The 24,673-nt window shown below is 38.0% G+C and overlaps 1 protein-coding gene across 15 annotated transcripts in view; it reads left to right on the forward strand.

Moving 5' to 3' along the window:
* The window catches only part of FoxP (forkhead box transcription factor P), a 309,626-nt gene that overhangs the window by 179,933 nt on the left and 105,020 nt on the right, over nt 1-24,673 (forward strand). The gene's annotated exons all lie outside the window — the stretch shown is intronic.

Genomic DNA, 24,673 nt, shown 5'->3' on the forward strand with positions numbered 1-24,673 from the left:
ACAAACGAATACAAATATCGATGTCGCGGATGACCTGCAAATGCAATTTGTTCATCATTGTGACCACGACATGACACACGGAGGGCGTTCGGGCTTGCATGGGTGAGATCAATATTTGGTAAATATTTGTGACGAGAGTTGAAACAACGAGCTGGTCGAAAGGCCCGAATGTGGAATATGTGTTACAGACGCAGATTTCATTGGAAACGACCAAAATATCATGTAAAGTCAATTGATCGACATTGCAAAAAAGTTTAATTGATTCTGGCATGAATAGTTACATATAGTGATATCGGATTCTGCGCAGAAAATCGATAGTAATGTGTATGACTAGAGTACATTACTGCGGCTGAATATTTAATGAATTTGTGTTTATTCCGCTACGAATCTATTAAAAAATGTTTCTATGATTTAGAGAGAGTAGGATCATATTATATTTTTCTTTGCAAATGTTTTTTTGCGTCATTCCCCGAAATAGATATTTAATTAAATACGCACAGCAAACTTTACTACTACCGTTGCGGTACAATGGGTGAAAAGTTTCATCGTATTTTCACCAAAACTAGAAACAAATAAAAACTTACGACAAAATTTTCCAGCAGGAACTGTAGGGACATATTTCAGGAAATCGGTGCTGAATGTTCGCTACAGGCGACTTCTGCAGGAAATGGTTAGAAAATAGCTTTAATGTGTTTGGGATGTTCCTGTAATATTTTATTAACCTTATGTAACAAGTTTGAGTTTTTAAATTGTTATTATATATTCATTTTATCACAGTTGATAATCTAGTAATGGAAAAAATGTAAAATTAGTGGAATTTACTCTTTTCTCTAAAATGTAATTTACTAATTTAATATATTTTTATATATTAAGATAGTATATTATATTTTTAATATAATTTAATTTACTCGCTAATTATAAAATTTTATTAAATAGTATTTAAAATACTAAAATAAAGTTATTCTTCTTTTCATAAAAGTCAATAGATTTTTATAGAAATCAATAAATTATCTGTAAAGTGCTTAAACAAATATCGATAACAAATAGATACGCGAATTCCGCAAAAAAATCGATAAAAATATGCGTGGATATATCATCCTCATAAACACGTAAAATATATCGAACGATACTGATTATAATGCTTATCTAACCAATATGTAGCTATATAAAAAATATGGTTTCGTATACGTCATCGATGCTATAGTTGTCCTAGTACAGTCAGATATTTCAGTAACATTCGCAATTTGCAATATGAATAATTTCAACTGATTTAAAGTAATAGATCAGAAATATTTAATGCTTGAAAAAGTTTGTCAAGGTTTTCTTTATCATAATTTCAAGAAATATGACATTTAAAAGAATAAGTAACTAGATATGCGTATTAAATTCTATAATGAGAATTCTGTAAAGAGAACGGAACTTAACAGAAAAGTTCCGTTCTTTTTGCTGATATTCTGATGTTATTATAAAACTTCGTTAATTTATAGTACTCGAATAATCGAACACAGCAATTTAGTATACAGCGTAAATGGAAGCGATACGTTAAAATAGATATTTTACAGGTGGATAAGGGTTCGACGGAAAGGTCTTAAGCGTTATGATAGAGTTGCTATGTATATAACGATATCCCACAACATCGAACAAACACATGGCTGATGGGAATTCATTTTTCCACTGAATTGTGATACCGGGCTAAGGTTTAGTGAGATACGTGAATAAACAATTCTAACATATGTTCCGTGTTACTTGTCATGCGGTTTCGACGATAACCAATTGCAAAATCGATGGTTGTACTATCATATTTTCGTATAGTCACTGAATTATTATTCTATTACTTTTATGTTAGTACTTTATATGTATATATTTATCATAAAATATCGTAATTTGGAATATTATATTTATGGAATAGTATATTTTATCGCTTGCTAGTTAAGCGTACATAAAATATGTGTGATCCATGTCAAATTACGTTGATCCGAATGTTTTATTTTATGTACGATAAAATAAATTCACTTGTGCCAGCCGAATAAATGAATAACAATTTCGGATGAAAAAACACGCAATAATTCTGCTCAAAATAAACTTGATATTTTACTGGAATGACTAAATGTATATACTGTTTGTTTTGGTTGTGAAATATAGATTCAAGAAAATTATCGTGATAGTATAATAAGTGGCAATCAACAATTTGGAGCACTAATTTTTACTAATTCTGTTAGATGATTGGTAATTATTGTATGAAATTTCCTTGTCGATACGAAGACTTCGCTTTTTTTTGTATGCTCTAAAAAATATATCGGTGTGGATTTAACACCATGGTCTGTGTAATTCTCACTGTGTTTGTGTTAATACTAACACCAAAATTATGTGGATTTAACATTATGGGTTTTAAACCCACACCATATTGGTATTAATATTAACACTAATACGGTGAAAACTATGTAGACACCTGATATCTCACATGATATCTCCACACCGATACTTTTTGAAATGCACAATCGCAAACCAGGCTGCATCAATTTCGTTGACTACTTCACCGAGGAATATCGCAGATATCAGTAGAGAGACGTCTAGAATCCTTGGGCTGCAGGATATGAAGCTAGGCGGGCGAAAGCGCAACTCCTCGGAAAGTTCGCGCTCACGGAAGCGGCACGATAAAGCCGTCAATTTTCACCCTCAATACCGTTTGTCTCCGAGAAAGAAAGAGGAGTAAGCGCGGCGGGAGGCGGCCAAGAGAGAGGGAAAGCCTGTCGGAAGGCGGGAGACATTTATTACGACTTTAACTGGACTTTGTGTTTATTCAACGACTGTTGCTCTCGCTTACCGTCTCCCGTCGGCCCTTCGAAGTTCCGCAACACCAAGGCGGACTTCGTGTACTCTCCAACAATCTCTTCCTAGTGCGAAATTCCCAGCACGTAGGACGACCGTCCGACTGCGTCGCTTCAACCCCTGTCACGTGAGCCACCCTTCGCGAGAGAATCTTTCACTTTATACGCCGTGGACAGCGATCTCGTTGCCTTCGATCCGTCTCATCCTAACGTCTCGTATCCTTCTGAATATCATTTCGTAGCCGTCTACTTCTATCGTCCTTTACTCTTGTCATACGACCTTTTCCGATGTCTGATTTTTTCTCGATCCGTTTCAAGCAGTCGTTTTTAAAGAAAAACTTATAAAATTCTAATGTCATATTGCTTCATATAATTAAAGTATTTTTTAAATTTTCAAAAAACTGTACAAAGAAAGGCAGATTGAAACGGGATTGTATAATTCAGATTTGTGTTCTAATAATTTTTTCATAAAAATAATATTTTTATAACAAAAATTTAATTATTGTATAATGAATAAGATATCTTTTCTCTTCTTTTTTAAATCAAAATTGATCGTTTCTTTTACTTTATCCATTCAAATTTCCATTTCTTCGAATTTTTTGATTTGCTTTGAATAGCTTCCTGGTCTCATCAAGAGAAGCGATGCGGATTTTAAAAGAGCTATCTTTGCATTTATTTTTCCTATGTTTAAGCTCTGTTCACAAAGCCTTAAGCTAAGGATTTTTTCTCATGTTTCTTTTTCTAATTTAACGCGATAGGGTTTTAGGAAGCTCTACTCGTTTTCTTATGAAGGAATTTATATTGTCTTCTAATATGATCTTTTTCAAAATAGAAATAGGTGACTATGTTAATCTCTATAAATATATATAGGAGATGTATTTATAAATATGCAAATGCGTTTATAAATACCCAAAAGACGACTAGACTTATGAATTCGTTCTTACTAAAATATCATTTAAATGAACTTAATTTATAATCTTATTGCGTGATACACATTTGAGCACTTACATTTTGTATCTTTGGATCGTATCCTTTTCGCATCTCAATTATGCTATATTTTTGCAATACGACATTACAGAATTGAAGAAATATTTTAATCTTCCATTCAACAATTGCAAATTTCCGTATTACACACGCAGGGAAATCGTCACGTTCTGTTTTCGCTTCGCGATCCCTCGCCGGCGCGAAGATTCGCAACGTATAACACATCGAGCGGAAGAAACGAGCACAACTTCGAAAACTCAACGTTCCGCGATGTCGGAGCGCGCGGGAAGCAAAGTAAAGACAATCGCGTACAATTGGCACATGAAATTTAAAGGAGGGGTGACTCGTCGTACGGGGTGGAAAGGCCGGTAGCTCACTCAATACACCCGCGGTGTTCGAGCCCTTATTCTTTTCTCGTCCTTCCGCCTCAATGGAAATTTACATTTCCTCCCTGCTGCTGGAACTGTCTGTTTATCCCGCTTTCTTTTAAAGAGCCGCTGGTGGCTATGCTTCCTCTCCCCTGCTGCCACCCTCGTACTCCTGTAAATCTCCCTTTCACGCCACCGACCCCCTTCGATACCGCCCCTCGAAGAACCCGCAGCACCTCATCTTGCGCTACACAGAGACAATCCTCCATTTATGGCGCAGATTACGCTTCGTTGGCCGATAATCGAAAATATGCCATCGAATAACGCTGCGGAATTATTTGTAGCCTCCTTCGACCGCCTTTCTCACGATGAGAGACAATCAGCCTCAGAAGGGAGAGTTGAAAGATCGTGAAGGGTCGAACTAGTTGACGAAACAAATTTTTAAAATATTTCCAGTCATTACATTCAGTTGTATTATAGCGATTTAAATGAGAAGGAATTTTTGTTCCGCTGAAGGATTATTAATCCATAATAAGATTGAAAGACCGCTAATGTTAAACATAATACTTTAAATTAAGAAGTGCCATAACGGTCAGAACGTTAAGATGTTGAACTATTGTAAATTCATTTTAAATGAATTAATTTCAGAAATGATAATCGGTAAAATTGTCTCGGTAGTCTAAAGGCTTAGGACTCTCGCACGGAATGCAAGAGATCCGGGTTCGACTCCCGGTCGAGGCATTATTTTTCGCAATAAGTTTATTACAGTTTTTAAGTTGGGAAATTTGGGGGGATTATTAATATTTTCAGATTTGATTGCGTTGAAAGTCCGACAACCATATCGGCACGCAATCATCATTTCTGAAATTAATTCATTTAAAATGAATTTACAATAGTTCAACATCTTAACGTTCTGACCGTTATGGCGCTTCTTAATTTAAAGGATTATTAATCCAGTTCCAAGGCAAAGCATACCACATTGTTATTTAATTTCAAAATTATTGCAGGACTAAGGATGCTTTGTACAGCTATAAACGAATATTATTAATTTTTGTAATTTAATAAAAATTAAACAGTTTATACAGATAGTTTTATTATACACTATAGATTTTATATATTAATTCATCAAAATTAAGAGATGTTCTTATTTGGTATTTAATAAATATTATTACAGGAACAAATTGTTAATTGCGTGGGTTTTAATTTACTAATAATTTTCAGTGTAAAATAATGCGGTGCTACCACATAAAGTTACATAAACTCTCTCCACATCACGGCGCCATATCGTCACACGAGCGCGGAAGTGGAAATTTATTTAAGCCAAACTTTATATTCTCCTCGCCTCATTGTACACATTATCATTTAATTCTCCTATACGTTGCGTCACGGCGCACTCGACATCCAAGCGTATATAAAGGGCTAGAATTCATTTAATTCAAACTGCAGGTAATATATTTCCCTTATAAATATTACCGCCCCATTACGAAAAGCCGCCCGCGCGCTCGCACGATGCTTCGTCGCACCATCCGGTGGTTTATTAAAACATCCAATTTCGTATATTACTCGCTGGCTCTTATCTCTCGCGACGGAAGCGCGTCTCTCGCGCGTGAAAGGTGGCAGATTTCTCTCTCCCGCATCCGCTACCCGGTTGCGTCATTTCGGAAACGTCGCTCAATAAACGGGAGAGGGATCAGCATTCGCGGCGGGACGTAATCCATGGATCAGATGCCGAAATCAGCGGGTAATTGACGCAATTTCTCCCACTTTCCTCCCCCTCCCCAATACTCTTCTCGTCAACGCGATCAACCCTCGTAAGAATCTCGCGAGCCGTTAGACCAGAAGGCCAACGAAAACCCATACCGGCGTGGGATCGCGAAAAACAGAGATAAGAAATATAAAAGAAAGCAGGGGATGTCGTCGTTAAGAGACCACAATCTCTTTTTCACGAATCGCAGCGTCGGTTCACCGACTTGGGCCCGTAGCTCGTGCGACTCTCAGAAGAAGCGAACCTTTAATAAAGAGCTTAAGCGAGCTAAATAGAAACATTTTTCCGTCGGCTTGGCTCCGCTCGCTTCCCGGCTCTTGGCTCCGTTGCAATGAAATGAGTCCCGGCTGCTCGTGCATAAGTAATCCGCAGATGAAGGTATCTCGGCCTCCATCTAGCCCCTCCGCTTTCTTCTCAGAAAGTCACTACACCGACGTGTATCGCCCCCGTGGTTCTTTCAAATCCTCGACTCAGAGAGACCCGCACTGTCACGCACCGCTGGATTTGGCGACATTGTTTAAAATTGAGCATTGTGTGAGAATTTCTTCTTATGATATGAATTTTATATAATTTCGGACCACGATGCGGCTGGACGATTGTAATGACAGTTATTGAAAAAGATAGTGTCGTATTCATTTCAAACTTTTGAAAAATAAGTATTTGTTGTGTACACAACTAGATTTTAGAGGATGAAAAACATTTTTTGTTTTTTAAATATATGAAAAATAAACAAGATCTCAGTTACATGAAATTTTCAATTAATGTAAGATTATAAACGTATAATTCTTCCGTCAATTGTAATTTCCTGAACAATCTGTCGCAGTACTATGTGGAAATCCCAAACAATCCACGTATCTATTCGAACTCCGTCACAAAAAAGGGGTGCGAGAGAGAGGTGCAGGACCGTTAATCACGCCGGCAAATTCTTCGCACCACATTTTTCATTGACGTTCCGCAGAGCGGAGCCCGCGTGTCAGTGGCACGGCGAGCGCGCCAAGGAGGCAAAAGTGGCAACGCCAACCGTTGGTTGGCGCTCGAAACTGCCTGTCGAGGGAAGGATTCAGTAATTATTCGCCGTAGGCTTGAAAAATTGCTGCCTAATCCCAGAATCGATAGTCCTATCGTAGCACGTGAGAGCGTAAAGAATAGTCGCACCCTTCTTCGCTCGCGTTCCCTTTTTTTTCCACGACGAGCGAGGGTGGAAGATCGTCTTCTCAGAAGAGATGTCGCGCGATATCGTATATATACAAGTATAGTATTTTCTTCATTTATTATTGGATAAGCACGTATGGAAGAATTATTGATCGAATTGAAGAATTATTGATGGCGTATAAAAAAAGGCATGCATTGAACATCATTATAATTACAAATTGATAATCTTATAATCATTTAAAGAAAAAAATTCTAATTATTTTTATAGACATACAATAATATCTGCTTCAATGTCTAAAAAAAAGTCTTCACGAATATGTTGAAAAATGTATAAAGGAAGATTTTTTTAACTATATTAAGATCATATTAAGGAATTTGTTATTAATAGGAACTCTTAATTTTCTCTTTATGGAAAATATATCTCTCTGAAACGTGGACAACGAAATATCTTATGTTACATAATTACAAGCTCTGGTAACCGAGACTTGTACCAACTTTTCGGTATTAATTCTTTCAAAGAGTCCTTTAGTCTCAAATCTTTTTCAAGTAACGTTCATTATATATATTCATAGTAGAAGACTTAAAAAAAACTTCTCGAGAATTCAGAATCCTCAGAAAGCTTATCCAGCTTCGATTTCTCCATCTTTCGTTACGTCTGCAATACATCATTCAAAACCACCCTTGCGTCGTTTTAAAGATATAGCGCAGACACGTTACAAATAAGAATAAGAGAGGTGAAATTTTAGGGCGTCGATGGATATATACGCCTCGACATATCCAATCATTCCCTTATTACGATATCGATATATTATTTTTATAATACGGCAATGTCGTGGGGTGCCTCTAGCCTTGTACTTTTCTTTCGTCTCTCTGTCGAGTAGAGTGGGGAGAGAGAGAGAGAGAGAGAGAGAGAGAGAGAGAGAGAGAGTTCTTTAGATTTGCGGACGTAGTTATCGATTTTAGGGTGAGCGTCCTTTTTCTTCTTTTTTATTATTTCAATTCTTAATTTCTATCTATAATATGTATATTACTTGCCTGAACGTTATAATTTTAAGAAAAATGAGAAATTTCAAGATTGCTCTAAAATAATTAACGAAATTAGCTATAAATCTATCTAGCACTAGAAGTGGCGAGCGCGAGTAGACACTATCGAAATATCTTTCACGTTAAGAACCCATTTATAAACGACCACATCGATCTCGACTACGTATCGCACAGACCAACACATTGGCGTACACTTACTTATCTCCCACGAATTCACATACTACATTTAGTAGCGCCGATAAACGTCCGCGACGTCTGGCAAGTTCCGCATCAGGAATCCCCGTCCGGATGCCTCTACTCTTCCCTGAAATTCTTCCTCGCCGTACACGTATTCGCCCGACCTGTCGCGACCGTACATAGGTATCCCGACATGCACACATATATACCTCGAGACTGGATTAAATAGAGGACGAAGGATCTACCCTGGTAATCGGCTCGTCTCGCGAGCTTGCAAGCGATGTATAATTTATAAAACGGCATTAAATTGTCTATGTCGCAACGGCGACAGCGGTGGCTTCTAGCTTGCGACGCTCTCTCACGCTCTCTTCTTCGGGGGATATATACGAGCCGCGGTTGGATGGAGGTTGAATTCGGGGGTGGCGTAACGGAGGAGGACATATTAGCTCGACTTAAGGCGTGGCGTAATGATCTCCAGGCGAAACCGTCTTATTTCGAGCTCGCAGCAGGCGCCGAAGGGGGGTGGCTTTGAGGGAGTTGCGGGCAGTCAGGCGAAAATAAGTGTTAGCTACCCTCTCCGCGGGCACCCTTGATTGTGGGCCATGACTCCTCTCGCGGGGTCTTACGCCGTAGTATAAAGTAATGTCTTCACCACTGAGGGAGAGAGAAAGAAAGACGGAGGGTAAGCTTTAAAATCGGCATCAAACGCCACCCTCACCGCAAATTTTTATTCATTGACACTACACGGCTGAGCACCCTCGAAACTCGCGGGCTAAAAGGTAGAGGTTAAAGTAGTTCATCCTCATCGCGTCTTCTTCAAGAATGCTGAATTCTTATTCTTACTGAATAGGGATCCCTTTAAAATTGCATGCCATTCCAAAGTGATATATTTTGATACATAAATGTTTTATATTTATAATCTAAGTTCGTTGTGATTTACATTTTTAATATCGACAAAGAAATCACTGACTATCCTACTTCTATCGCATTATATTTTAAAGATATCCTAATTAATTTTAAAATGCATAAAAACTTGATAATTAACAATTTAAGTAAATTTTGAAAGTTTATGATTTCTATATATTTCTCTCTCTTTATAGTAAGATGTGAATTATGAATTTCGTATTTACATTTCCATGGCAAATGTGTACGTTAAAAATCGCCAGGTCACAGAGAAAATGTATTTACGGGTTAAGAACGATGTTCCCGAAGACGGTGAAGCAGTCCTTATAAATTCAGCGCAAATTTACTGCAGAGCTATGGATCAAGTCTCGAGTATGGGGATATTCGGTTGGATTAGGGACGAAGTTGCAATTCACTTCGATATATTTACTGTGAGAACGGTCAGGCTTCAGGAGTAGCCATCTAGGTATGGATGGACAGAACGGCGGTCGGTTTTTCCCTTTACCTTTTAGAGTAAATAAGGACCTTCTCCCGTACATATATGAACGTGTATATTTTTGCCGGTAGCACACGCACGTTCGCACAGTTGCGATCCATACGTGCCAGTTTCCTTTCGGGTTTCCTCTGCCTCCGCAGTGATTTATGGAGTTTTCCTCGACTGGCAGCTTCATCCCTTGCCCTCGATTCTCGGATGTTCAGCAAAATGAGGGTATTTCCGCGATATGCGTATTATCGAGTGTGTCATGACATTTGTAAGATATTACCTGCTCTTCTTCATCTTTCGTGCCGATACATATATATCTCATATATTTAAAGAGGAACAATATTGATTCAAATTCGTAGATAAAACATAAACTAACAATTTTAAAAGACTATTGAAGAATAATTCTTAAAGATTCTCGATATTGAAGAAGGAAATTAAAATAATTTATGTTATAATATCGAATATAACTTTTTTAATGATTAGCTCAATATAAATTCTGTCATTTATTACGGAAGAACTTCTATGCATAATTTTTATAAAGCTTTAAGATAGTGATTAAATATCCATGTTGAAATTTTATGAGCACGCGTCGTAAAAATTTTATAATCATTTTTTAGCGTGTTAGCAGATTTTATAAAATTAAATTTTCAAGTTATTCTGATTATATAACTGATATAATTCCGACTTCTTGATAGAAATAATTTTACGTTGAAGAGACAAAGAACGGCAAAAGTCTTTCGAGCACGTTTGCAGGTAAAATCATATGACTAATCCTATTGTATTCAAACAATAATTATTGATCTTTATGTCTTATCTGATCTTGAAAAAGGAAACAATCGTAAAGTCTTCGTATGCACGTAAAACCCAGTAAACCTCTTAAGCTTAACTGTAAAGCGTCCAAAGTTACCTTTTAGTGGGTGATTAGCAAAACCGAGCTCACCTTTTCAGGGGCCAATTACAGGAGATTTCAACATAATCCTATTATCTACATTAGCTCATTATTGCATAACTGTATCTGGTCGTATCAACCGCTTAGTCGTGTATGTCTGTAGGATTCCTGTAAAGGTCGATTTTAAGGGCCATTTCTAGACTCTCTCTGATATCATTCGTCCTTTTTAAGCTTCTCTCCTGGAAGCGCAAGTTTCGGCTATTCACATACAATCTATACGTTGTATTATAAATTATTTTACTTATAATATACATTATAAAATATATAGCTTTATGTTAATAAATACAACTGCTAGTTTTTTACTTTATTTATTTAGTTATCATTATCGAATCAAAAGTAATATAATTTAAATTAAACTACATTGGTAGAAATTGGTATAATTCTTGTTGTGGATAATATTTACATCCCTCGTTTTTGCATTGATCTCATTTGGATCGAAGATCAACGAATCGCACAAGTACATCTTTCGGCATTTCTTTCCAGGCAAATTGGAGGAGGAGGATTTGCTCCTCGGCGAACCTTACTGTTCTTATCTGCACGAACAGAGATTTTATTTAGATCCCAACGATCCGCCGGTTGGCTATAAATGCGAAACGTTTCGCCCGGCTGGCTGACCGGCCAATCATGCGGGGTAGGCGAGAGCGAGTGTTAAGGGCGTTAGGGCTATCCGATGTCCACACCTCTGTTGTCAGCTAATGCCCGGCCATTGTGAGGGGTCGCTCGTAAGCGTACCGAATCTCCTCGGAAGGTGTTGCCGGTGCCCTGCGGGAAAAAGGAACTGGCAAAAGGGACAGAAGACTGGTAAAAAGCAGGGAAGACAGAAGAAATCAACTGCGCGCGGGTATTGGTGCGAGTTTCCACGGATTCCAGGGCTTCACCCCCTTGCCAGTTCGCCCCTCGGTGGCTATCGGTTGACGGCAATCCGGCTAAATCTCTTCCACCATAAACGGCTAAACAAAGAGGTCCATTCTTCAGGAGCAGCAACCGCCGCGGACCACCCTAGCCTCGTTCCGTTTCGACGGCTGCCCTTATCGGACACTGTCCACCACTTACGATCATCCATCTGGATCTCCTTCTTTTCTAAAGCGAAAAGCCCGAAGCTACGAGATAGCGACGCTAGCTATTGTTCGCTGGATTTTTTCGCGATACAACTGTACCGTTTTGCGTTGATAAATCATCGTTAATCCGTAGAGCTGATGACAAAATTTAAGGATTCAAACTAAATAATGTACTACAAGATTTTATTCTTTTCTATAAAATTTAGATATTTCTTATTACAATGCCCAATATCTTTAAATTAGACCATTTAAATGAATACACAGTTACAGATTTATAAAATATATCATGTATAAATATTCTATTTTCATATCTGCATGAAATTTTAATGCTTCATTTTTCCATAAATATAGAATTGCTCTTTTCGAAAATAGGAAATTACTTTATACATACTTTTAAAATAAATTTAACAAATCATTTATTTAAGATAGATTTAAGATACGGTTTAAGTTACCAAAATATTTAGTACTAATAAATGTAAAGAATAAACTACTTAGAAGGTTTTCATCAAGGAAAAATATCATAGATTCTTCAAAGAAACTTGCCATTTGAATTTTATTTGATAGAATATAGATAGAAATTTATCTATAGATAGAACTCTATGTATGGTGTAATAGAATCTTGTGTTTCTAAAAATTAGACATATATCTCGGAGCTTTTCCTTCAAGCAAAGGTAATACCCGATAAATTGAGTGGCGAGACGAAATTTTGGGCGGACGCCAGTGAACGAGATTTTAACGCTGCTGAGATACACTTCATATTTTAAGTTCCAATCGAGGTATTTCGGATCGATGGCAACTATAGATACGAGGATGAGGTTGAACGGCGTCGTAAGGAATTCGTAGCGAATGCGAGAACGGTTGAAAAGAAATCTTCGTATTTCGTGTAAGTGGGTATCAACTCACGACGAGAGGACGACACGATCGTCGCAGGCGTAGGATAGGGAAGGAGACGGGACCAGGGAATGGTTCTCTCGGTACCATAATAAAAGAAGGCAGATTAATGCCTTCGGTCTTGAATCCAATCAACATTACTCCGACAATAGTCCGCCAGCCAATACCCATCTTACCCTGTTCGGACTGATATTATCAACAGCCCGCACCACCACCTCCCCTCCGTTTCTCTTTCCGTACGACAGTCATCCCTTAACGTCTTTCTCTACCCTCGTGCGCTGCTTCTTCGTGCCATCGCACCACCCACGGGCACCTCGCTCGCTCTCTTAATTCCACGAGCGGATGATAAGTATGCTAACAAGAGAACCACCGGCACGGATATAAGAGGGAATACTGGGGACGCCTTAAAGCCGAATTAACGCCACGCTCACACATAAATGCCCGTCGACCCCCCCCCCTTCTCCGTCAATGTTAATGTCTACCAGGGGCCATTAGCCGATCGAACTGAAGTCGGGAGAGCCGATCGACGTTCATTCGGGCCGAACGCTCGCTTCCAGGCCGTCTCCTTAATCGCCGCCACGATAAATCAACTTGAAAAAAACGCGATACCAGTGATCTCTATGTCGTATACTGATATTTTCAAGTAAGCGTCGTTCTTATTTATCATAACTAATAAACGAGCTGAATTATTAAATTCAAAGGAAATAAAAAGCAGTAATTTCGTTTTAAAAATGAATTTTCTTTTGATTGTCCAATATTTTGATGTATTATGTATAAATAATTGAAAAGTTATATGCTGGAATGATGTTTAAGTAAGCAAATGATGGATGATATATGACAAATGTATCAGCAAATCTTGTTGACAAGTAAAATAAAATGATCATTCAACTCTTTCAAGTACATTAGGTACAAGCATTATGATTGACACAACGCAAATGCATATGTCACTATCAACTGCCAAAGTATTAAAAAAAAGGAAAAAAGTGTTGAAAAAAAGATATCATAAAAATTATACACATGTTTTTTTTTCAAGTTGCTTATAAATGCTACGTAATTATATTCCTTTCAAATAGGATTAAATAAATATATTTTAAATGTATAATATACTATTTGTTGACAAAATTTTTAACATTAGGAATTATTCTGACGTCATTCTTTTATATTTTATTGTAACTCTATTATATTAAAAGAATGTGCAAGATTACATATCATCATAAAGTGTAAGCAATTATATTACGTTAGTAATATTAGTAAATATATTAATAATTTTTCAAGACCGAAAAAGATTTCGGTGCGCGGTTTGTAGAATTGGATATATATACTACACACACACACACACACACACACGCGCGCGCGCGCGCACGTACATTTTTCACTTTTAAATATTTAAGCATTAAGATCCACTTGAATCGAAAATAGATTTTTATTTCTCTTAATTAATTTATTTTCGTCGGTCTAATATGATTTATAATTGTTAATAATTTTTCCTTTGTAATTTTATTTTATTTAACATTGGAATTAAATTACTTTTGTAAAAGATTAGACTCGTAAAAAAGTATGTCCATAGAATAATTGTGACGTTCAAGACGAAGACATAGTATAGTGGTAACGACATAGTATAGTGGTCAGCCTACTCTTCTTTCTTCTTGTCTTCATGCAAGGGGACATTTCGGCAACCTATAAAGGAATGTTTTACGAGGCCGAGATAATGCGATGAAAGATGCGAGTGGCGAGCAGTCATGCCTAAAGAGTGTGTGTAACCGGACCATCCGCCCTCCTTCTTTCACGGATCTGCCTGACCCTCGCGGTTCCGCGGCGAAAGAAGGGGAGGTAGCGGGTGGAAACGGTCGAGGAAACGGTCCACCGACGGCGGTCCACGACCATAATATATCAATTCCGTATTCTAATGTCCGAGCGGTTAATCCAAAAAGCGTCGACGCTGCGGAAACCTAAGCGGTCGACGTTCCTCTCGCTTCCTGGAGGGTGACTGCCCACCCCCGTGTTTCTGCCTCTCGCTTCAGACACCCTCTGTTATTCTCGGATGATCTCCGACTGGCCTCCACCCACCGTTTCTGTCCATTCGCGTACTACCTCTTTATTTGCACTTCTTCTTCGTGTTTCTTCTTTACTATCTCATCATTCATTCCCCTTGTTTGTTATACTTTTTTATAAATATTTCTATTGCTATTCTTCAACTGTCTTTTTCGTTAAAATTTTTCGCTTCATTCTCGCTTATCTATATATTCTTTCTTTCTTGATCCTGACTTATTATTTATTGACTTATATTTTTCCTACTTCTTTTTCTTATTCTTTCAAATTTATTATTTTCTATTTCTATCTTTTTTGTCCATTAAAGGAAATTTCTCTTTCTGTGAGCGCGCGCGCGTGCGTGTGTATGTGTGTGCCTTATTCCATTCTCTTTCGCTTTTCCTATTCTCGCGGTGCGGTCTGGGAATAAAGTCGACTCTAGCTTCTCACCGCGATCATCACGGACCCGATGTCACGTATGCCGTTGATACACGCGAGATTCAATGCCGGTAACGATGCTTAACCCCCGACCGCCCACGTCAGACCACGTAGATAATTGGGGAAACGCGTGTTTGCGGTCCCGTTGGGATATTCCAGTTTAAGGGATCATGTACGAGCCGGCTATTCTGGTTACGCATGTGAAGGGATAGATATTGAGTTGCGCTTCTCGTGACAGAACGCTTCTATTGCTGACGATGGCCGTTTTCCTTCTTAGATTCGAGGAAACGTGTTTATCGTGTCGTGCCGATACGAGACAGATGTAAATGTTTGGTTGGCTATCGTTCGTAACGTGGCGTTAAGGTAAACATAAATGTGTATGGCGATGTTTATCGCGCTATAGCATTGCGATAAATATTTCCGCGTGAGCGGGCGTGACGACGCATATGTGCTCGCAGGTGTTTCCTATTTATTTATCGGACACTGTGAAGAATCTCTTTCTTGTTTCAGAACTTTGGTAAAGCGAGAAAACTTCGCGAAGAAATTCCTACATGTCTTAAAATTCTGCAGAATTTAATGTGAAATATATCTCGTGAATCGCCAATAGCGAAATTTGTGATAATAAAAAAATAAGATACTCATTGTTTAACATGTAAAGATGGCTGGCTTGACAAAATCAATTTTACTATTTGTTAGTTAACCCTTTGATTTGAGTATCTGGCCATATCTGGTTTTCTTTTTCCAATGCTTTTCCAATGGTTTTTTCGTTATTTATAACTTTTTTTATTAATAAATATGTGTATTTGCTTGGTACGGTTATGTTCCTAATATCTAGTTTGATTAAAAAATTGTTTACAATGCTTTTATAAAAGTTATAAGCAATCAAATTAGTTGGATGCCAAGTATGTTATGTTTCTCTTGTGTGACATTGAAGGGTTAAGTTAAAAGAATTCACACACACACACACACACACAAAATTTTTCAAGATTAAGTCTCATGAAGTAATAACGTAAATTATAAATTCCAATAGTATAACTAATCTATTGGTCTGAGCTAAGTAATAGAAAAACAAAAATAGACAATTATTTTTATTCATATAACGGGCAGCATACATATTAATTACTCCGGGTAGAAAACAAATGATGAAGTTTACTTGAAAAACAGGAAATTTTCTTTCTTGGAATTCATCGATGAACGTGCAATTCTTAAATGAAAAAGCTAAGTACATGACTTTTGTCCTCTGAGCGATTGTTACACGCTTTGTAATATTCATACACGCGTGTTATGGGCGTACGAACAAGAGAGAGAGACCACGACGAGCGCATTATGAGCGCGTAAAACGGTCGTTTCGATGCTGATTGACCCCACGCTCGCGTCTTCATGGACTCAGCGCCGTTCTCGAAGTTAAACGACGCTAAAAAAAAGCGATGAGTAATCTGTAGTAAAATTCGCTGCTCCGAGTCTTGTGACATAAAGCGCGTGTAGATGCCCGCTTTATAGTCTCGTAATTTTTATCGTAACTGCCGCGAACGACGCCTTCTCGTTGTCCTTCCGATATGGGAACGTGGGACAAAGCGGGAAAGACACAGAGCGGAAAGGCCAATACGAGCCTATGTACGCAGGGGTTCGTGATGGTTGGAGGACGTGGGACGAGGGGGAAAAAGAGCACGACCGATCCTTCGAGAGTGGCGCGAACTATTAAAAAGCGCGCGTCCGCTCAAATTCTCGCCGGCAGTAAATTACACGAAAAAAGAAATAAGCGGGTAGATTCGAGGCCCTCCTCTCAACCACCCTCTTCTTCCTACTCGACCACCCCTTCCGCCCTGTTTCCCTCCCGCGCCGGCGGCCAGCGCCATGGATAGATCGTCGCGCGCTTGCTTTTCTAGGGTAAAAACCCTCACCACCGGCGAGCGCGGCCGCGGTTCTGAGATAAAAAATTAGCCGGAGTTGCAAACGTTTCCACCTTAAATCATATATTTATCGCGACATTAATTCAACCCTTTTAGGTACCCTTTTTTTCCTGGCCACTCCGCACGGAGACCGAAACGCCTCCGCCGGCCGACCCCTTCCACGTTTCTCTCTTTTTCAACGTCTCCTCTTTCACCAACTCTCCTTTTCCATCTCGCTTCGCACCCTCATGCCTCTCTTTCGCGCCACCCACAACGGACGACAGCCCGTTACCTCGCTAATTTCTCAGATTCAAGTATTTTTATGTACCGTCGTGCGAACCTGACGGGGGTAAATCCTCTCGTTTATTATTTAGTAGGGGCGAACCGGACCCTCGATGTATATGTATGCGTATGTGTATATATGCCGAAAGGACTTCAAACGGCCGTAAGCACGTGGGAAGATGTGCGTTTGCCTTGTCGCCCTTTCCGGTTTGATAGGGATATATGAGTTCTCGTTATCTCTTCTTGCTTCGACTCTTAACGATTATCCTCCCCACGACTGGATTGGTGAATCGGTCGCCTGCTGCCGTTTGTATATCATTTTACTGCTTTATGATGCTTAATAACGAGTTGCAATATTATTCTCCGTTTAATATCACGTTTCATTTTCATTCATCGGATGAAGTGCAAATTAGCGATACGTACACTACAAAAAATATTAAATTTTGATAAATGTTTGTTTGAATAGTTCTGAGTAAATATTTATTAAATGTAAACATATATTGATTTTATATAAAAAACATAAATTTGATTTAACTACCATTTTTTATTGAATAAATATTGATTTATTGTGAGTAATTGTATTTATTGTAAGTAAATGTTTACTATTCAAAGAAATATGTTATATTAAGATTTAATAAAGTTTTTTTTCAATGTGCTGTATGCTGGCAGTACTAGCCAAATAAATTGTACATTACGATATCTTCAATAAAGTTCGGATAATTGTTTTAGTCGATTTAGATTTACATAATTAAAATAAAACAGAGGAAAAATGTTGAAGTAAAAAGATCAATCTAATTCATATTTATTTATTATAATAATTTTTCCAATACTTATATTATTCCGATATCTATTCTAATGTATTTGTATATTTGTATATTTACAATTATAATTAATTCTTTTTATATTAATAAAAGAATTTTTTACAGTTTTATGAAATGTTTGACTTGTAATATCAAAAAAGTTGAAATTTATCAATGTAATAATTTCTACAAGCCTTGTCTTATACAATTATATATGGTATAATGTAATATTTCTTTATTTGTTTGCTTTCTTGGACAGATAAAATTAAATTAAATCAGAGTAATTTCCGATCTCAACTTTCCAAACTTAGGACTTGAAATTTATTTATTTATTAATACATGAATTTAACTTCCTAACACAAACTATAAGAATACTTGTAGAGAATCCGTGTAATCTCAACGAAAACTTCATTCATGTTTCTCATCTAACTCTTTCATCGTTTCACCAAAGTAATTACGTATGTAATTTTTTAGTTCAGGAAGTATTCATTCACGCTTTACTCGTTCGAAATATAATCTATAGCCACGCCTATGAACAGTGGTGCAAGCAAACCCCCAAAATTCCCGAACGTATTATTCACATTGAAATAGGAAACGAGGCGGGAACCGCGGACTTCACCGTTGTTTACTTAATAAATACATATTTAGTATATATACGACGTATATAAGCTGACTGAGCCGGCTGCGTCTATTTTTGCCTCCAGTTTTGTTGTCATAGGACCGACGATGGGACATGGTTCCCCTCATGGTACCGTCATGGGTAACCTAGTTCTTCGACAATGGTTGACTGAAGCCGTGAATCGTTTCGAATACTTTTGATAGTTGGGTCGGTATCGCGGGTCTAATAAAGTCGCTCGCAAACTTTCTTCGATGCCGCTGCTTGTGGAAAAAGGCACGGTTGTGTAGCATTCTCATTGTTAAATCCTTATACAGCCCGCTTAATAAGAACTTTATGTACCGAGGCGTGTAATACCGGCTATATCCGTTTGCACCGTTAACCATCTGCCTAGCATTTTTGCAGAATTTATTTTTATATTACGCGGTCTTTCTCTCTAAAACCACGCGCGTAGAATGTGCGAGTCGAAGGCTCGAAGCAGCGCCGCGGAAAATGCGGTGAAAATTCCGCGTTACGGCGAACGCCGGATTTTCGACGGGAATTTATGCAGGTTAGTCGTCCCGACTTCGACTTTGGCTTTATGTTATTTATTCAAGTGTTCTGTGAAATATAGGTTTCTATTAAATTTTTCAACAAAATATTGATGAGTTATATTTAATGGAAGGCATCTTAGAATGTTCAATTTAGTTTTTCGAGAGTTCGAGCGGTTTGCATATTTACGATTCTTAATAAAGTAATATTCATATATATTTTAATTTTGTACTATTTTATAAGTCATATATTAACGTATTAGATTCTTGATATCGTCAATATAAAATTTGCGTTTCAATAATAATTAATAATTTCAGACTCCTCCTAATTTAGTATATCGTATTCATTACGATGTGAGTAGTTTATGACAATTATGTACATATGTTATAAATACGTATATATATTGATAAGATATAAGATTTATAAATCAAATGAGATTCAAATCGATCTAATAAGATTCAAATTTCTAATATTTTGTATAAATTTTATAAATTTCATTTTTATTCTTTTCTTAATAATTTAAAAATTATTTGAATCACACATATTCAGTTGCATCAATTTTTTTCAATATACTATAATTCACACTGTAGATAAATATTGTTCAATAGATCATTAACTGCAAAATAGATTCGCTATAACCCAAGCTTCATCCCTTGCAGGGTTACTGTGTCACCGTGTAACAATAAACTTGCATAATATGTACATGTACGAAATGAGTGGTGTAATTCGAAATCCGAGAGCGTGTATTTTTGTCTTCGGGATCTCACAGCGGGAAAATACAGTATCGCTCTATATCGTGCAATTGTCGAGGAGCTGAGGCAACGAGTGAAAGGAATATTTTGAGGACATACGTTTCGAGGAACATTTTGTCCCCCATTTCCGGTTTGCCTGTACAAACTCGAAGCCGGTGGTTCAAGTTGCGTCAGGCAACACGTGTGTACACGCGTATTTATCGCTTATGCGTACCGCCTCTCGAGCGTATATATACATATACTTAGCTCACCAAAGAATAGAATTTCCATACTTGCACCGTCCACTTCGTTTCTTTTCGCGAAATGCGGAGTGAAGTCGCGAGGTGTTTATCATGGAGTGAGTTAAGAGGGTCAGTCTTCAATGATGCATATGATGTGTCGTCAATACGTTGAAGATTGTGTTGTCAAAAGCTATTCGCTACGTGCTAACTGTTTGTACAGTTTATAACTCAAGATTATGCCTCGAGAATATAAATAAATATACGATATAATAAATAGAGAGAGATATCAAGTGTGGTTTTTACCCCAAAGCGATATACAATTTCTAAAAGAGAAGTTTCAATATTTACTTGGCAGAAATTTGTTAGCAAACCAGCTTGATGGTTTGACGCCATTTTGAAACATAAATTATAAATACTCGGCGAAATTCCAGTCAAAAGAATATCTTGTGCACGTATAACAAATGTACATTTTTGTAAAGTTTATGAAATTTTTAGACAATGTACGAACAATGAAAATTTCTGTTTAAAATAAATGATAGCTTTTCATATTTTATATATGTATTTTCAGAAACAACCGGAGTAAATTTAATACTCATTGTATGCACATCAAATATAACTCGAAACAACTATTAAATAAAAATACTTTTGTATTTTTTATTAAATTTTGTAATTTTTTTACAGTAAATTCAAAACGATTTTTCTCTAATATTTGGTAATACCACAAATTACATCATACCAACTTGTTAAAACGTATGTACTAAAAGCTTGGAAAAATTTTATATTCTTTCTTCATAGTTACCAATTGATTGATAGTAGAACTTTAGCACGTAAACTGGTCTCGAATAGTCATAGCTATTCTCACAACACGCACGTCAGAAATATCCACGAAAGACGCACTTCGACCGCTTCCTTTCTCTGCGATCCATGGAGGCGTCCCACAAAAAAAAAGAAGAGGAACTTCGAAGATCTCTTAGGGTCTCGCTGGCACGTAATCCACCGACTTCGGCGACAGTGTGCGACGAGTCGGCGATGTGTGATGCGCGAGCACAGAGAGAGAGAGAGAGAGAGAGAGAGAGAGAGAGAGAGAGAGAGAGAGAGAAGTATAGACAGAGAATGAGAATGAGAAGGAGAAACGAACATATGGTAAGGCGAGTCAGACCACGATGTGCCGTGTATGATGTAGTCTGGTAGCAGTGGGGTCAGGGACGTGGCGAAGGAAGGGTGTCTAAGGGGGACGAGGGGAGAAAGTCTTTGGATGTGCCGCGTAGAGGGGACGCGGGAATACGAGGAGGGGTATGGGGACGCGGAGGAGAAGAAGGTAGGGTACACACATTGAGCGGAGGACTGTGGCAGCGGGGTGATGAGAGGGGTGGGGAGCTGAAAGCAGGCCTGTTGGCTGGTTTCAACTATATTTGTTTATATTTACACAATAAGCAACAGCCCCGCCGGTCGAGCTGCTTGGTATGCCTGTGCCGCTTTTAGTGTTTAGTCCTCGGTCTACTCGGGTCGGCGCGTTAATGTTGGCTTTTCGTCTTCTTCGCGAATCCGACGTGACTTTTCCTCTATTTTTTTCTCATTTTATTCCTTTTGTTTTTACCGTGCGCACTGTCCGTCGCGTTCAGTTTGTCAAGGGTTGCGCTTTCGTCTCACCCCCTCGTTTTCGTCTTCCCTCCCTACCACTTCGCGAGTGACTGGCGACAGAATTTCGCGGAGGAGGTTCAAAGTGCCGCTTTCTGGATGCAGTGCAAGGAACGTGTACAATCGGTGCTTTCGTGAGACACAATCCTGCGCGGAGGTGACTTCCGTCGCCATCGCGAGAGGATTTCCGCGTGTGCATACCGGATGTATACAGTGAATGTAGGCACGGAGTGTTTGCGACCGCGTATGCGCCACGTTGTTGCGTCTTTCGGGACCGGAAATGCCACTCGTCGTTTGAATCGTTTCGTAGCGGTGTCTTGTCGGCGAAGCCGGAAACAGCAGAAACTTTCTTCTCATCGGATAGTGTTAATTCCATTACTTCCCATGGACTGCAACGCGCCCACCAGCAAACCGAAACAGATGTAAGGAATTTTGATTGAATTCCCGATGACGCGTACATTAATTAAGAATTAATTAAGCGATCGTCTTAGGTGACTTAAGGCGTGACGTAATATTAATCGCGACTGTCGTCGTGAATAATCGATGATGTGAAGTGAGCATTAATTATACGACGCTTGATTGTATTTTTTTTTGTTTTACGTGCGAGATATTCTGTATGCACCTCTTCTAGCCATGGAATTTGAAATAACTGGCCGATGTTTAATTAACGGGTTGCATGTCGCGAGTAATTATTCCTTTCTGGAGAAAATGATTTAGCCGGATGGTAAGATGCATGATTGAGGAATATTGCATAACTAATTTTTCTTGAATAATTAATATATTAATGATGATTTAATTCGGAATCTATTTTGTACACTAACGTAAACGTAATACAACAATTTATGAAACGTTTATATCCCATATTTATTTGTTTCTTATGGTTTACTATAAACGCGTATATACAGGGTGTTTCCAAATTAAATGGCAAAACTTCGGGAGAGTGTAGAGGAGTAAAAAACTAAGAAAAAAAGTCCTATAGACATATGCTCCTTTTTGCTTTGTTTCGCAGGAAATCACGAAAAAAGAAAAAAATATATTTAATTTATTATTTTAATTATTTTATTTATAAACTTTTTAATGAAGATTTTGTTCGAAATGTGCACCTCTTGCAGCAATACAAGCATTGCATCTGTCAAACACGGCTCTTGTAGCAGCCAGGCACTGTTCTTGCGATATTCTGTTCGCTGCAGCTACGATACGATTTCTCAAATGTTGCTCTGATTGAATAGGCGAAGAATAAACTTCTTGCTTCAGAGTACCCCATGCATAGAAATCTAATGGCGTTAAGTCGGGCGAACGAGTTGCCCAATGTACTGCTCCTCCACGTCCAATCCATCGTTGTGGGAATTTTCTATCTAACCAGGTTCTAGCGACTCTGCTGTAATGAGCAGGGCATCCATCTAATTGAAACCACATTTCAGTACGTTGTTGTAATGGGATGTTTTCTAAATAGTCAGAAAATTCATTCTCCAAGAAATTTAGAAAACGGTCCCCATTTAATCTTGCAGGTAAAAAAAACGGTCCCACTAAAACGTCGTTCCAAATTCCAAGCCAGACATTAACAGAAAACTCTTGCTGAAATTTGTATTCTCTAACAGACCTGGGATTTTGATGAGCCCATATATGATAATTCCTTTGATTAATTATTCCACCTCTGGTAAATGTTGCCTCATCTGACCACATTATTTTAGATGGAAATAAAATATCATTGTGGCATGTCTGAAGGTACCAGTTACAAAAGTTCAATCTGTTCCAATGATCTTGAGGTAATAAATTTTGCACTTTTTGAATGTGGTAGGGATAGCGATTATCTCCTTTTACAGTTCGCCAAATTGTTTGTGGTGACACTCCCAATACAGCCGACGCATTCCGAACGCTGGTCTCAGGATGATTGTCAAAATGTTGTAAAATACGATTCCCTGCCTGCAAATCTCTTCGTAACGCTGCTTGAAATCGGTTGTTTTCTTGTCGAATTGAAAATGATCCAGTCTCTCGCAATCTATTAAATGTCAACATAAACACTCTTCGGTTTGGCACTCTTCTGTTTGGAAATCGTCGTGCATATTCTCGCACCGCCTTTAAAGCATTACCGTTGCAGAAACCGTATACAAAAACCATATCAGCATATTCACTATTAGAATACGTACGCGGCATATTGCAAAAGACAAAATTCATCTACTGTTAAAGGCTTTCAAAGAGCGACTGACAAATTCATAACAGAAAGTGGAAAATGTAATCAAATATGTCGGTGCTAGATATGGCAAGAAATGTAAACATTTTTTTTCGATTTCTCAGAAACGGAGCAAAAACGAGCATATGTCTATAGGACTTTTTTTCTTAGTTTTTTACTCCTCTACACGCTCCCGAAGTTTTGCGATTTAATTTGGAAACACCCTGTATATAAATTTCTTTAACTTCGTAATAAATTAGTTATTTGGAATACATACGTATCTTATTGTTTAATTTTTATTTAACTTTGCAATAAATTAGATATTCAGAATACGCACATATCTTATTGTTTAATTTTCTACTTTAAATTTTCATCAATATACACACGCTCTGTACACGCTCGCGCGTACGGTATTACGTCGGAATTTACGAATTATTTATACATGGCTGAAGCATAGCGCGATGCTGCGAAATATTTACGATAACTACATAGGTATTGTGTATTATACACCGCTTATGATGAGAAGCAGTCTTGGCGTGAATTTAGCAGAATCTTAGCACGATGTTACGTATTTCCGGGAAAGTACGTATTATTAGCTTCGCAATCGCGAAACATTATTTCTCTTGCATCGGGTAGGTGGAATCACGTGCGTCAGACTTCGATTTAAAATCATAGCGTACGCGAGGGCAATGTCGGATAAGATTG

This window comes from Mycetomoellerius zeteki, unplaced genomic scaffold, assembly GCF_001594055.1.
Source record: "Mycetomoellerius zeteki isolate Tzet28-1 unplaced genomic scaffold, Tzet1.0 scaffold12, whole genome shotgun sequence".
In the NCBI taxonomy this organism is placed as follows: domain Eukaryota; kingdom Metazoa; phylum Arthropoda; class Insecta; order Hymenoptera; family Formicidae; genus Mycetomoellerius; species Mycetomoellerius zeteki.